The sequence below is a fragment of the Lepidochelys kempii genome, chromosome 4 (genome assembly GCF_965140265.1).
Source record: "Lepidochelys kempii isolate rLepKem1 chromosome 4, rLepKem1.hap2, whole genome shotgun sequence".
Lineage (NCBI taxonomy): Eukaryota > Metazoa > Chordata > Testudines > Cheloniidae > Lepidochelys > Lepidochelys kempii.
The window spans coordinates 103744345-103759571 of record NC_133259.1 but is presented as its reverse complement, the minus strand read 5'-3'; positions in this window follow the sequence as shown (position 1 = coordinate 103759571).

The following is a 15227-nucleotide window of genomic DNA, read 5'->3' as shown; positions in this document are numbered from 1 at the left end:
TTGTTTTGTAGAGACGCAAAGTGTATGTTGTAAATGGCTTGTCTAGTTTTTGTAAAGTCCAGCCACGAGGAAGTTTGTGTGGAAGGTTGGATTTTTATAAGAGTATCCAGTTTTGAGAGCTCATTCTTAATCTTTCCCTGTTTTCTGAAGAGGATGTTTATCAGGTTCCGCAGTTTCTTTGAGAGTGTGTAGCACAAGCTGTCAGCATAGTCTGTGTGGTATGTAGATTGTAATGGGTTTTTTACCTTCAGTCCTTTTGGTACAATGTCCATCTGTTTGCATTTGGAAAGGAAGATGATGTCTGTCTGTATCTGTACGAGTTTTTTCATGAAGTTGATAGATTTCCACTCCATACGGCTAAATTCATTGCCTTGCATAATGACAGGTTTCAGAGTAGCAGCCCTGTTAGTCTGTATCCACAAAAAGAAAAGGAGTACCTGTGGCACCTTGGAGACTAACAAATTTATTTCAGCATAAGCTTTTGTGAGCTACAGCTCACTTCATCAGATGCATGCAGTGGAAAATACAGTGAGGAGATTTATATACACAGTGAACATGAAACAATGGGTGTTACCATAAACACTGTAACAAGAGTGATCAGGTAAGGTGAGCTATTGTATGGTAACACCCATTATTTCATGTTGTCTGTGTATATAAATCTCCCCACTGTATTTTCCACTGCATGCATCCGATGAAGTGAGCTGTAGCTCACGAAAGCTTATGCTGAAATAAATTTGTTAGTCTCTAAAGTGCCACAAGTACTCCTTTTCTTTTTGAGGACACAGACTAACACGGCTGCTACTCTGAAACTAATCTTTATATGATTACTCCTAGCAATGGAGCTTTTACCATATTTCTTCAGTAAATCTGTTCCAATGGTTAGTCACCCTGTTAAAATTTGCATCTTGTTTCCTTTTTGAATTTTTCAGATTTTAGTTTCCAACCATGTCTACACGACATAGTGTATGCATGTATATTTATGTCTGCTAGCCATGCCAGTAGAATCCCCCAGTGTAGAAACAGCACATGCCAAATGAAGGGCAGTGTTAGGTATGATGACAGAAGCCCTCTTTTATCAGCATAGCTGCATCTGCACTATGGGTTTTATTGGGAAAGCTATGTCACTTGGGAGGGAGAGGGGGGGTGTATTTCTTTCACACCCCTGACTTATATAGCTATGTTGATACAAATTTTAAGTGTAGACCAAAAACCCTTTTATCATCAGACATCTCCCTACATAGGTATGTGTAGGTTATGGAAGAAGTCATGTGACATATAAGAGCCATTTATGCTGCAGGAATCCAAAGCTCCATGAGTCAATAAGAACACAGTATATCTGAGCACACCATTGAGCTCTTAAGCTTAAGTAAGTTTACAGAGCAAGAAAAGATGTAAAATAAAGGTTAAAATACCAAAACTATTACTTGTAACTTATGTTTGGTACTTAACATTAAAATGGCAGTGTATGTATACCAAGGAATATTACTCTTTAGAGAAAACTTAGGAATTTAAAATTATGGAAATTAACAGTTAGTGTAAGGTTCAAAGCTATTTAAATGTGCTCACAGTCAATCTTTTTGCTAAAATATCACATTGAAAAGACAAAAACAAACAAAAACCTCTGCAAGCTTAATTCTACATCTAGGGATAAAACATGCACTGCCTACATCCTTGCCTCAGCACTCCCAGGTTGTAGCAATCCATAGTCTACAGCAGTGGTTCTCAAATTGAGGGTCAGGACCCCAAAGTGGTTCACAACTTTATTTTAATGGGATCACCAGGGTTGCCACTAGACTTGCTGGGGCCCAGGGCCAAAGCCTGAGCCCCACTGCCCAAGGTGGATAATGGTCTCAAGTTGCAGTAGGGGAGTTTTAGGTTGGATATTAGGAAAAACTTTTTCACTAGGAGGGTGGTGAAGCACTGGAATATGTTACCTAGGGATCTCCTTCCTTTGAGGTTTTTAAGGTCAGGCTTGACAAAGCCCTTGCTGAGATGATTTAGTTGGTGTTGGTCCTGCTTTGAGCAGGGGGTTGGACTAGATGACCTCCTGAGGTCCCTTCCAACCCTGATATTCCATGACTCCATGATTTTATAAAGTCTTCAGCCCCAGGTGGAGGAGCTCAGCTTTCAGGCTCCCTTCCCCAGGGCTCAATTCTTTCAGTTTCTGCTTGGCCCTCCACATGGGGCTCGGGCTGGCTCAGGGTTCAGTTCCGCACCTTGGGGTTATGTAGTAATTTTTGTTGTTAGAAAGGGGGTGCGGTACAATGAGGTTTGAGAACCAGGTCTACAGGAGCCTCAAACGTTACAAACAAACAAGTGTAAGAACTGTTAATGTAAGTCACTGGTGTTTATTAGCTCTGAACTCAACACAGCACTTTTTTCATACTTCTTGAGTTTAGAAGACCCCCCAAAAATAGCTTCTCTAGAAAGGAGCTATAGAGGAATGACTCTCCCAGCCAACATTTCCCTTGTAACTAGGCACAGCAGGACCTGCCCCTCAGTTGCCTCTTTCTGTTGGTTATTCGGTCCCTGTGGTGGGCTAATTCTAGTGACTTGTCCTTCCAGGAAGTTCATGTACAATCTCATCCCCTCTGGGGCATCAATGTCCCAAATAAACAGCACCTATCACAATACCAGTCATCCATACAGTGTCTCCCTTCCCTCGTGGGCTCCTCTTCAGTTCCAGTCTTCTTTCAGAGTGGTGTGTTCCTGGGCTTCTCTCTACAACCCCCAGCAGAGCTAAAATATCCCAAACACTACCAAATATCATTTAAATCACTATTGCTTGTCCCAGACTTCAGCTGTTCCTCTTCTGAAAAAGTGACCCATATTACCTTCCTGGAGTCTTGTCCCTGGTTCAGGACCCAACACAGGGCTACTGCCACCTCTGTAACTTCCTAGTAGCTCCTTTCTCAAGGAACAGATCAGACCTGACCCACCCCTTTATGGATCTCCTCCCTCAATGCTCTGACCACCTTTATGACTTCTAATCTCCTTTATGAAGAACCTAACTTCTCCCCAGCTGGATCTGATAACAAATTGAGCTGACAGACCCTCCGGGTGTAACTAAATGAGCTAACTGAGCCCTCAGGCTCCCATTAACCCTCTGTCTACCAGTATGGGATTTATACACAGCATCACAAGGCATAAAGAATTCTATATTTGTTAAAGATTTTTGCATGATACTATTATATGATTTTACACCTGCTTAATCAGTTATGTTTTGAGAAAACTTTAATTAAAGTTGTAACTATACTGTGAGTCACAGCAAACCCTACATCAGATAGGAGCAACACAAATAAAATGTAGTGATACTACTAACAATAATAGCAATGGTCCCTCAGACCGGAGCCTGATAGGCAGAGAGATATTAATTTGTCTTTGTTTTATGGTTGATTCTCAGGGGGAAAAACAGCAGTCAAAATATTGCATTGTATGAAGAAGGGTTAAAGAAGAAAACAAGGCACAAAGTTTTCTGAATGTAGACAACAAGCCTCAGTAAGGTTAGATATCTTTTTGTGCTTTCTTCATATTCAGAATAAAGTTAAGCATGGTGTGTTCTGAAAATGAAGAATAAACTGTGAAAGTTCTCCACATCACATATATTATGTTGAAAAGCTGAATACTTTTCTCATATTCATTTTCTAATTAACTCCACCAGCAATTCACTCCTTTAGGTCAATATCTCTCAGGAGATATATAGTTATAAATATGTTTTTTTCAATTGCAATAGTTTTCTTTAACCACAGTAAACATTTTAAACATTTAACAAATTAAGTATTGTTATTCATGAATACAGTCTTAGCATTTCATTTTACACAATAAATAATAATAACTCACATTTCTATAGCACTTTCCATTTGTGGATTTCAAGGTGATTGTGCCCTCCCAAATTCTTTTGCACATTAACATCTACTGTTGGATTACTACAGCAGGCAGTGCAGAGGCTTTTATGAGTGGGAGATAGAAAACGTTGTGGGCTTGCAATGATAGGGGCTTTTTTTGGCAGGGGGGAGGGAGAAATGGACAGAAAATGGGGTTGGAAGTGCAAATCCATTCAAAAGTCCTGCTTAGCTCCCAATTTTTCAGACTGTATGAGGAGAGACGGGATGTGTCTCATGACTGAATTAGGCTTCAACACTTTTGTGCAATAGGTAAGTATTGTTACACAAGTTACCTCATGGCCTGCCTGAGAACAGATATTTCCTATGTATGGACAAACAGACAGATATTATTGTTAAGTGAATTTGAGAGTCCTAATATTTGGGTTGTGGACAAAACTGCAAGTATGAATATCAGCCTGCTGGGCAATTCCTATTCATTTGCCACTGAGTAAAACATGAATCACATTACCTAACAAGCTCAGCTCTTTGATAGGAAAGAAGAGGTTGGAGCTGCTCTAGGTTCAGGGTTGGTCCCTAAGCTGCTCTACAATAGGAGGTAGACCTCAGTGATAAGATAGGAAAGGACCCTAACACATAATCACCGACAGGACCCCCTTTCCATCTTTACAGGGGTTCCTCCTTGCTCTGAGTAAGGGCCAATTCTCATCTCAAGCAGGAGGTTAACATGAAATAACATTTAACTTGATATTTGGTGAGGGACCATCTGTGTTCATACAGTGCCCAGAAAAATGGAGGTCCTGGTCCATTACTGGGGCTCATACACACTAAATAATGCATGTCCTAACAGCTGTAAGAGACACAACCAAGATGGTGAGCAGGGATAAAAGTATCAGGCAAAGTATTCCATTCACATGCTGATTATATATATATATATATATATACATATTTTCTTCTTGATTCATCATTATGATTAGGCAGATGAGATCCCACTATCCTAGGTAATCAGAATGAAATCTATTCTGCAGTATCCCCTGTTCATCACTGAAATATGGCAAAGGCACACTATTTGGATCCATGACTGAAAAGGACCCAGGAGACAGTACAAGTGAAGGTTATTTGATGGAGACCATGTAAATCAAGGATGAGCTCAGCCAATATTCCAGTCATGACACCAGTTTACCACAACAGTAGAATAACGGGTGAATGGAACCAGGAGAGAAGCAGCCAATAGCATACTGAAGTTGACACCAGCAATAGATATGGTGAAAAATCCTATGGTGACACCCTGAAGTATTTCAGATCTTTGTATATGGTTACCCAATCCTCTGTAGCTACAAGGGTTACACAGATGTTTAGAATATTATTTCCAAAAATCTCTGATTTTTCCATCAACACAGAATGCTATTTATGCAAGATGATCACCCAGTGATATATGCTTCTGAATTACTGACTAATGCACAATGGATATCAGAGCTGGTCAGAAAACAGTCTGTCTTACCTCCACAAAAAAACTGAATTTTTCTGAGGAAACAACCCCTTTCAATCTGATTCAAAAATTCAATACTGTTCATGGGAGGAAAAGACTGAAAAAATGTGTTTTGGGAAAACCAATTTGGAATTCTTATGCTTATTCCCCAGACTGCCTAACTTCCTGGTAAACAAGGTAACCTAAGAAGATGGAACAGTTTCTCATGGAATGCTTTGATTTCAATGAAACAGCAGTTTCAGATGTAAGAAAGCATTCCTTCAGAAAATTTCCAATCAGGTCTAACAGAAGCATACTTAATAGTGTAATAAAATATAATAGAATATTGACAATATGAAAAATTGTTTCAGAACAAAAATAAATGTTTAATTCCAAGAAGTGTCAAAACTGGTTGTTTCAACAATATTGGAACTTTTTTCCCTTGGTTTTATTTTGAAACAAAATTCTGGCAAAATCATCCTGATTTTATGCAGTGTTTCAATTTCAGTAGAACCACATATTCAGATGGAATATGGTTCTATCTACATTTATCTGAGCAGCTGTAATCCTTATAGTTTATCATGAGGCTAGTAGTCAGAGACTAGTATGACCCACTCTTGCTCCTTGCATGTCTGGAAGTAAATAATTATTAGTCTGGGCCTGTTTTTATTGTGGTTCCTGCCATGTTGTCTTCTTTCAAACAGAACTGGTCTCTCTAATTTAAGTGTCTCTTTCAGTCAGAGCATTCAACAGGATTTCTCCCCTCTTGACCCTGTGGTAAACTGGTGACAAATACATTCTCTCTTCTCTGAGTTTTTCAGGACTTCCCCTTTACCTACAAATGCTTTGATATATATTTTTCAAATTGACTTCCCTTGGCTTCCCTCGCTACTTAATCATCTGCTATTTCTGATTCTCTTCCCTCAATATTCTTCACCATTTCAGTCATAGTCAACAGTTTGTTTTTCAAAATTCACGTCCACAATTGTGGCAATGTTTATAGATATTTTATTCAAAATTTTCTTTGTTATTCCAACAGTCGTGTTCGCCATCTTAAGCTTCCACACCTTCTGCCATCTGCATCGCTTCTCATACTGCTTTTTCCCCCGATATATATATATATATATATATCTATATATATATATCTATATATATATATATATATATATATATATATATATATATATTTGCACACAATTTTTAGTATCAATCTCCAATATTTTGTCCCACATTTCTTGTAGGGAAAATTTCCTTGAGCACTTGGATCTCTCTTCATTTTTCTTTTTTAAAAAGCCAACTGTATTCCCCCAGACCCCCCCTCACCCAACTTATGACAGAAATTGAAAGGTCTAAAGGAAGCATTGCCACCTTGACTTATCTTCTTTTAATAAATTTCACTTTTTGTTTTCATGTACTAGCACAGTATTTCACTGTTTGACTTGCAGAACCTGAAGATAGATGTAAAAAAGCAAGTCCCTGCTGAATGAAGGTTAACAAAAAGGTTTACTATTTGCCATTCCATAGATTTTAAAGCCAAAAATCTGAACTCCTGAATAACAAAGACTCATAGACAGTCACCTAGTAATTTCTGCCTCAAACCCATAACTTTGGGCAAAAGCATATCTTTTAGAAAGTTATTCTGTCTGATTACCTCCTTTAGGTGTATGAATAGGAATGTGGCCTTAATTGTGGGTCTGAGGACATTTTTTTTCTTTTATTTTGAGAGGGTACTAATTTGTTTGTAATACAAACATCTTTTCAATTAATTTTTCCCCTGAGGTATAACTTTGCTAGTGTGCAGCATTAAGTGTATAAACATTCAAAGTCCCAGGCTGGAAAAATACAGAATCAGGCTACTCACAAGTTCTATTTGTAATGGCTTCCTTTCAGTCATCACCATAAATCATATCACCCTTGTAATAGGCTTACAGATGTTATTTATCTCCAAGCTTGCTGTTATGTTATTTCTTGTGTCACTGTCACCATCTTCATCTTCCTCACTCTGTCACTCTTTCACATTAACATATTATTTTCCCTTCTCCATTTTCCTTGATTCTTTGCCATAGTTCTATATTTAAACTATCAGACTCTCTAAATATGTATTTCCTTTTTATACATTCTTGACAAACGTTCACTTCAGATCAGTGCATTCCAGGTTTCTTTCCCTTTCTGCTATATTTCAAGCATTTTATAGTAAAATAAAGGGGTCTGGTTTTTATTGAACCTATGTGTGTGTGCTTCAGCTTCTTCTATTTTGTAGTTCTGTGGCATCTCTTGCTGGCATCACCTTTGTCACTGAAATCTCTATTGTCTTGGTTTACAGCATATAAAGTCTTCATCTGAAAATAAGCAGTCTGAAATATATTCCGAAGTCCACAGAGTAATTCAATTCAGAGGGAATGACTGGGAATCATTAAATTTTCTCTAACATTACAATGGTTTGATGACTTTATCAATTTTGTCACATAAGCACTAACACATTTTTCTACATGCTAGCAGTGCTTATGAAATCTTATCATACTTGGCTGTTACTGTATAATGAACACTATTTCATTGAAAACCTTGTTCTTTAATTTCTCTATGGCCATCAAATTAAGGACTTAAATGTGTCTTTCATTTTATTAAACTGAACTATGACAGGCAGAATATTCTTGTCTTCTCCTGACATTCTTCTAAATAGTCCATAGCAGCTGATTTCACTGTTCTAAATGTAAATATTTTAACCAGCCTTCCCAACTCATTGATTATTCCCACCATTTAAATGATACTTCCTGTAGCTCAGGAGTTATTTCCAAGTGCATTTAATTCCAATGGAGATTGATTTTTGAGTAGGCAGCCTGACTGTATATTTAGTCACATATCTTACTGCTCCTGAAATGAAGACGGTGCATATCATTATTCCATCAAAGGGTCTGTTGCCTGGAATAGTTTTAGGATAAGACGCTGAGTAAATGCTGGACACAGATGTAAATGAGATCTCAGTACACAAGATAGTCAGTACTCAGAGAATGAATGAAGTTTATATAGTGTGAGACTTTTGTCTGTAAGACCCTTACCTCATTTGCTCTAGAAGTTGGAGCATGTGTAGCACATGTCATAGGTAAATGTAGAAAGACAAACAACAACAACATGGTCTTGTGGTTAAGGCAGTTAAATATCACGCAAGAGAACCTGGCTCTGTACCTGACTTGGTCATAGATATACTGTATATGTCAGTGCAAGTCACCTAAACCAAAATTATGGCACGTGGACACAGCTATTTTTTTCATTTTCTGGATGACCAAGTTGACACAGCTGAAGCTTGATTTTCATGCACGCACAGCACTCTTAGATTCAAACAAGTTAATGGGAGCTGTAGCTGCCCAGCAGATCAGGCAGACTATTATGGCGAATTAGCAGAGGCCTGGTCAACAAAAAGACATGAGTTCTAATCCAGGCCTCAGCAACACCACTTTTCACAGCTGTAATACTCTATCATGCAGGGGAGTTCTGATGATAAGTCAATGTTTGTGAAATACTCAGATGCTATAGAGGTGAAGAAAAATCACATGAAAAAAATGAATAATTTCATATTCAGTGCAGGGTCTGCATGGAAGGCACCATATAAGACTTGGGGCCAACATTGAATGAGGACGATGAAGAGAAATATTCTACACCTGCCTCATTCTCAAAGCACTGTCCATCCTATGTATTGTGCATGTGCATTGTAACATGATTTAATTACATGATCTCATACTTTTTTTGTACAGGACTCCTGCCTCTTTCAGTGCACAGTGCCTAACACACACACACACACACACACACACACACAGTTATTATTCATGGCCTCTCCATGTGCTTAATGTGTCTTCTTTTGACAAAAAACTGTGATTTTGTCATTAACCAATCAACCACTTAGAAGGTTGTATTGTTTTATCACATCACTATTTTATGGCCTGAATCTGATAAATTTTGGGTTGAGTTCATTCTTGATCTGTCAGAGATTGTTAATTTTCAAATGCTAACATTAATAGGACAAATTGTTGGATGGCAAACAAGTAAATTAATTCCAGTTGGCAAAGTTCCTTCTAAACATTTTGCATATTTCTACAGAATCAGTTTTTGAGAAATGACAAGTATGCTGTCTTGGTATCAAAAACCTCCAGAGAATACAAATAATAAGAGAAATTATTTAGTTTGTACTGAATATATATATATATATATATATATATATATATATATATATATATATATATATATATATATATATATATATATATATATATATATATATATATGAAATGTAAAAACAGAAAAAACTCTATTCACATTTTATAAGGACATATGGTGCCTCATTCAATTTATTTTGTGGGATTTTTTTAGTGAAATGGCCCACATTTAATTATATTTGTAACTCTACATTTTACTGTTTAATATGTCAGACAAAGTGATTTAGTATTCTTCTGTATCAAGCCTACTAGAACTAATCAGTTTCATTATAAAAATACTAACATACTGAAATATTCCCCACTCCCACAATAAGCTGTTTTGAATATAGTGCTAGAGAAAGGTCCTATTGACTGTACTAGAGTCTGAAGTTTTCTAGCCAGGGAGAAAACATAGCATGGGTAGTTACTATGCATGTTCCCCAACATTTCCCTATCACTTTGATTCTTTCAGAAGTTGACTCACTACTTTTGCAGGTGAGATGTAAGATTCAGTCTCCTTTTGATTCAGTCTTTGACTTATTTTTGAGACTGTTCACGTGTAAGTTGTAGACCAGGCATTCTGGATTTAGCTTCTGTGCGTTCTGCTTTCTCCCTTCTGCTGTTCTTTCCAGGGTTGAAAAAACAATTTTTTCCCATTAGTTCTTCATTGGGTCAAAAAAAGACTAGCGGAGATATAAACTAAATGTATGAGCTGTGCATTTACAAATGTCACTGTAAAGGTGCTGTCTCTGTTTTGATGTTCTACAACTTACCTGGTTTTGTTTGGTCTGAAAATTAAAACAAATAACTGTAAGCCTTCCTCTAATTAAGCAAAACACACCCTGTCATAAATAGAAAGGGAAGGGTAAACCCCTTTAAAATCCCTTCTGGCCAGAGGAAAACTCCTCTCACCTGTAAAGGGTTAAGAAGCGAAAGGTAACCTCGCTGGCACCTGACCAAAATGACTAATGAGGAGACAAGATACTTTCAAAAGCTGGGAGGAGGGAGAGAAACAAAGGGTCTGTGGGTCGCTCTTTATGCTGCCTTTGCCGGGGATAGACCAGGAATGGAGTCTGAGGGTATGTCTACACTACGAAATTAGGTCGAATTTATAGAAGTCGGTTTTTTAGAAATCGGTTTTATATATTCGAGTGTGTGTGTCCCCACAGAAAATGCTCTAAGTGCATTAAGTGCATTAACTCGGCGGAGCGCTTCCACAGTACCGAGGCAAGCGTCGACTTCCGGAGCGTTGCACTGTGGGTAGCTATCCCACAGTTCCCGCAGTCTCCGCTGCCCATTGGAATTCTGGGTTGAGATCCCAATGCCTGATGGGGCTAAAACATTGTCGCGGGTGGTTCTGGGTACATATCGTCAGGCCCCCGTTCCCTCCCTCCCCCCATGAAAGCAAGGGCAGACAATCATTTCGCGCCTTTTTTCCTGAGTTACCTGTGCAGACGCCATACCACGGCAAGCATGGAGCCCGCTCAGGTAACCGTCACCCTATGTCTCCTGGGTGCTGGCAGACGCGGTACAGCATTGCTACACAGTAGCAGCAACCCCTTGCCTTGTGGCAGCAGATGGTACAGTACGACTGGTAGCCGTCATCGTCATGTCTGAGGTGCTCCTGGTCGCCTCTGTGAGGTCGATCAGGAGCGCCTGGGCAGACATGGGCGCAGGGACTAAATTTGGAGTGACTTGAGCAGGTCATTCTCTTTAGTCCTGCAGTCAGTCCTATTGAACCGTCTTATGGTGAGCGGGCAGGCGATACGGACTGCTAGCAGTCGTACTGTACCATCTTCTGCCGAGCAGTCATGAGATGTGGATGGCATGCAGTCCTTCTGCACTGTCTGCTGCCAGCCAAAGATGTAAAAGATAGATGGAGTGGATCAAAACAAGAAATAGACCAGATTTGTTTTGTACTCATTTGCTTCCCCCCCTCCCCTGTCTAGGGGACTCATTCTTCTAGATCACACTGCAGTCACTTACAGAGAAGGTGCAGCGAGGTAAATCTAGCCATGTATCAATCAGAGGCCAGGCTAACCTTCTTGTTCCAATAAGGACAATAACTTAGGTGCACCATTTCTTATTGGAACCCTCCGTGAAGTCCTGCCTGAAATACTCCTTGATGTAAAGCCACCCCCTTTGTTGATTTTAGCTCCCTGAAGCCAACCCTGTAAGCGCCCCTCCCAGCGTCAGAGCAATGGCAAACAATCGGGCATCTGAGAGTGCTGTCCAGAGCACTCACAATGGAGCACTCTGATGGGGCTAAAACATTGTCGCGGGTGGTTCTGGGTACGTGTCGTCAAGCCCCCGTTCCCTCCCTCCCTCCGTGAAAGCAAAGGCAGACAATCGTTTCGCGCCTTTTTTCATGAGTTACCTGTGCAGACACCATACCACGGCAAGCATGGAGCAGAGCTCAGGTAATCGTCACCCTATGTCTCCTGGGTGCTGGCAGATGCGGTATGGCTTTGCTGCACAGTAGCAGCAACCCATTGCCTTCTGGCAGCAGACGGTGCAATACGATTGGTAGTCATCCTCGTCGTGTCCGAGGTGCTCCTGGCCACATCGGCTGGGAGCGCCTGGGCAGACATGGGCGCAGGGACTAAATTTGGAGTGACTTGACCAGGTCATTCTCTTTAGTCCTGCAGTCCTATTGAACCGTCTTATGGTGAGCGGGCAGGCGATACGGACTGCTAGCAGTCGTACTGTACCATCTTCTGCCAGGCAGGCAAGAGATGAGGATTGCTAGCAGTCGTATTGTACCATCTTATGCCAGGCAGGCAAGAGATGAAGATGGCTAGCAGTCATACTGTACCATCTTCTGCCAAGCAGCCATGAGATGTGGACGGCATGCAGTCCTTCTGCACCGTCTGCTGCCAGCCAAAGATGTAAAAGATAGATGGAGTGGGTCAGAACAAGAAATAGACCAGATTTGTTTTGTACTCATTTGCCTCCTCCCCTGTCTAGATCACACTGCAGTCACTCACAGAGAAGGTGCAGCGAGGTAAATCTAGCCATGTATCAATCAGAGGCCAGGCTAACCTCCTTGTTCCAATAACAACGATAACTTAGGTGCACCATTTCTTATTGGAACCCTCCGTGCAGTCCTGCCTGAAATACTCCTTGATGTACAGGCACACCCTTTGTTGATTTTAGCTCCCTGAAGCCAACCCTGTAAGCCGTGTCGTCAGTCGCCCCTCCCTCCATCAGAGCTACGGCAGACAATCGTTCCGCGCCTTTTTTCTGTGCGGACGCCATACCAAGGCAAGCATGGAGGCCGCTGAGCTCATTTTGGCAATTAGGAGCACATTAACCACCACACACATTATCCAGCAGTATATGCAGCACCAGAACATGGCAACGCGATACCGGGCGAGGAGGCGATGTCAGCGCGGTCCCGTGAGTGATCAGGACATGGACACAGATTTCTCTGAAAGCATGGGCCCTGACAATGCATGCATCATGGTGCTAATGGGGCAGGTTCATGCTGTGGAATGCCGATTCTGGGCTCGGGAAACAAGCACAGACTGGTGGGACCGCATAGTGTTGCAGGTCTGGGACGATTCCCAGTGGCTGCGAAACTTTCGCATGCGTAAGGGCACTTTCATGGAACTTTGTGACTTGCTTTCCCCTGCCCTGAAGCGCATGAATACCAGGATGAGAGCAGCCCTCACAGTTGAGAAGTGAGTGGCGATAGCCCTGTGGAAGCTTGCAACGCCAGACAGCTACCAGTCAGTTGGGAATCAATTTGGAGTGGGCAAATCTACTGTGGGGGCTGCTGTGATGCAAGTAGCCAACACAATCAAAGATTTGCTGATATCAAGGGTAGTGACCCTGGGAAATGTGCAGGTCATAGTGGATGGCTTTGCTGCAATGGGATTCCCTAACTGTGGTGGGGCTATAGACGGAACCCATATCCCTATCTTGGCACCGGAGCACCAAGCCGCCGAGTACATAAACCGCAAGGGGTACTTTTCGATAGTGCTGCAAGCTCTGGTGGATCACAAGGGACGTTTCACCAACATCAACGTGGGATGGCCGGGAAAGGTGCATGATGCTCGCATCTTCAGGAACTCTGGTCTGTTTCAAAAGCTGCAGGAAGGGACTTTATTCCCAGACCAGAAAATAACTGTTGGGGATGTTGAAATGCCTATATGTATCCTTGGGGACCCAGCCTACCCCTTAATGCCATGGCTCATGAAGCCGTACACAGGCAGCCTGGACAGTAGTCAGGAGCTGTTCAACTACAGGCTGAGCAAGTGCAGAATGTGGTAGAATGTGCATTTGGACGTTTAAAGGCGCGCTGGCGCAGTTTACTGACTCACTTAGACCTCAGCAAAACCAATATTCCCACTGTTATTACTGCTTGCTGTGTGCTCCACAATATCTGTGAGAGTAAGCGGGAGACGTTTATGGCGGGGTGGGAGGCTGAGGCAAATCGCCTAGCTGCTGGTTACGCGCAGCCAGACACCAGGGCGGTTAGAAGAGCACAGGAGGGCGCGGTGCGCATCAGAGAAGCTTTGAAAACCAGTTTCATGACTGGCCAGGCTACGGTGTGAAAGTTCTGTTTGTTTCTCCTTGATGAAACCCCCCGCCCCTTGGTTCACTCTACTTCCCTGTAAGCTAACCACCCTCCCCTCCTCCCTTTAATCATTGCTTGCAGAGGCAATAAAGTCATTGCTGCTTCACAGTCATGCATTCGTTATTCATTCATCACACAAATAGGGAGATGACTACCAAGGTATCCCAGGAGGGGTGGTGGAGGAGGGAAGGAAAATGCCACACAGCACTTTAAGCACAGCACTTTAAAAGTTTACAACTTTAAAATTTATTGAATGACAGCCTTCTTTTTTTTGGGCAATCCTCTGTGGTGGAGTGGCTGGTTGGCCGGAGGCCCCCCCACCGCGTTCTTGGGCGTCTGGGTGTGGAGGCTATGGAACTTGGGGAGGAGGGCGGTTGGTTACAGAGGGGCAGCAGTGGCAGTCTGTGCTCCAGCTGCCTTTGCTGCAGCTCAACCATACACTGGAGCATACTGGTTTGGTCCTGCAGCAGCCTCAGCATTGAATCCTGCCTCCTCTCATCACGCTGCCGCCACATTTGAGCTTCAGCCCTGTCTTCAGCCCGCCACTTACTCTCTTCAGCCCTCCACCTCTCCTCCCGGTCATTTTGTGCTTTCCTGCACTCTGACATTATTTGCCTCCACGCATTCGTCTGTGCTCTGTCAGTGTGGGAGGACAGCATGAGCTCGGAGAACATTTCATCGCGAGTGCGTTTTTTTTTCTTTCTAAGCTTCACTAGCCTCTGGGAAGGAGAAGATCCTGTGATCATTGAAACACATGCAGCTGGTGGAGAAAAAAAAAGGGACAGCGGTATTTAAAAAGACACATTTTATAAAACAGTGGCTACACTCTTTCAGGGTAAACCTTGCTGTTAACATTACATACATAGCACATGTGCTTTCGTTACAAGGTCGCATTTTGCCTCCTTCCACCACGTGACTACCCCCTCAACCTTCCCCCCTCCCTGTGGCTAACAGCGGGGAACATTTCTGTTTAGCCACAGGCAAACAGCACAGCAGGAATGGGCTCCTCTGAGTGTCCCCTGAAGAAAAGCACTCTATTTCAACCAGTTGACCATGAATTATATCTCACTCTCCTGAGGATAACACAGAGAGATAAAGAACGGATTTTGGTTGAATGCCAGCAAACATACACTGCAATGCTTTGTTCT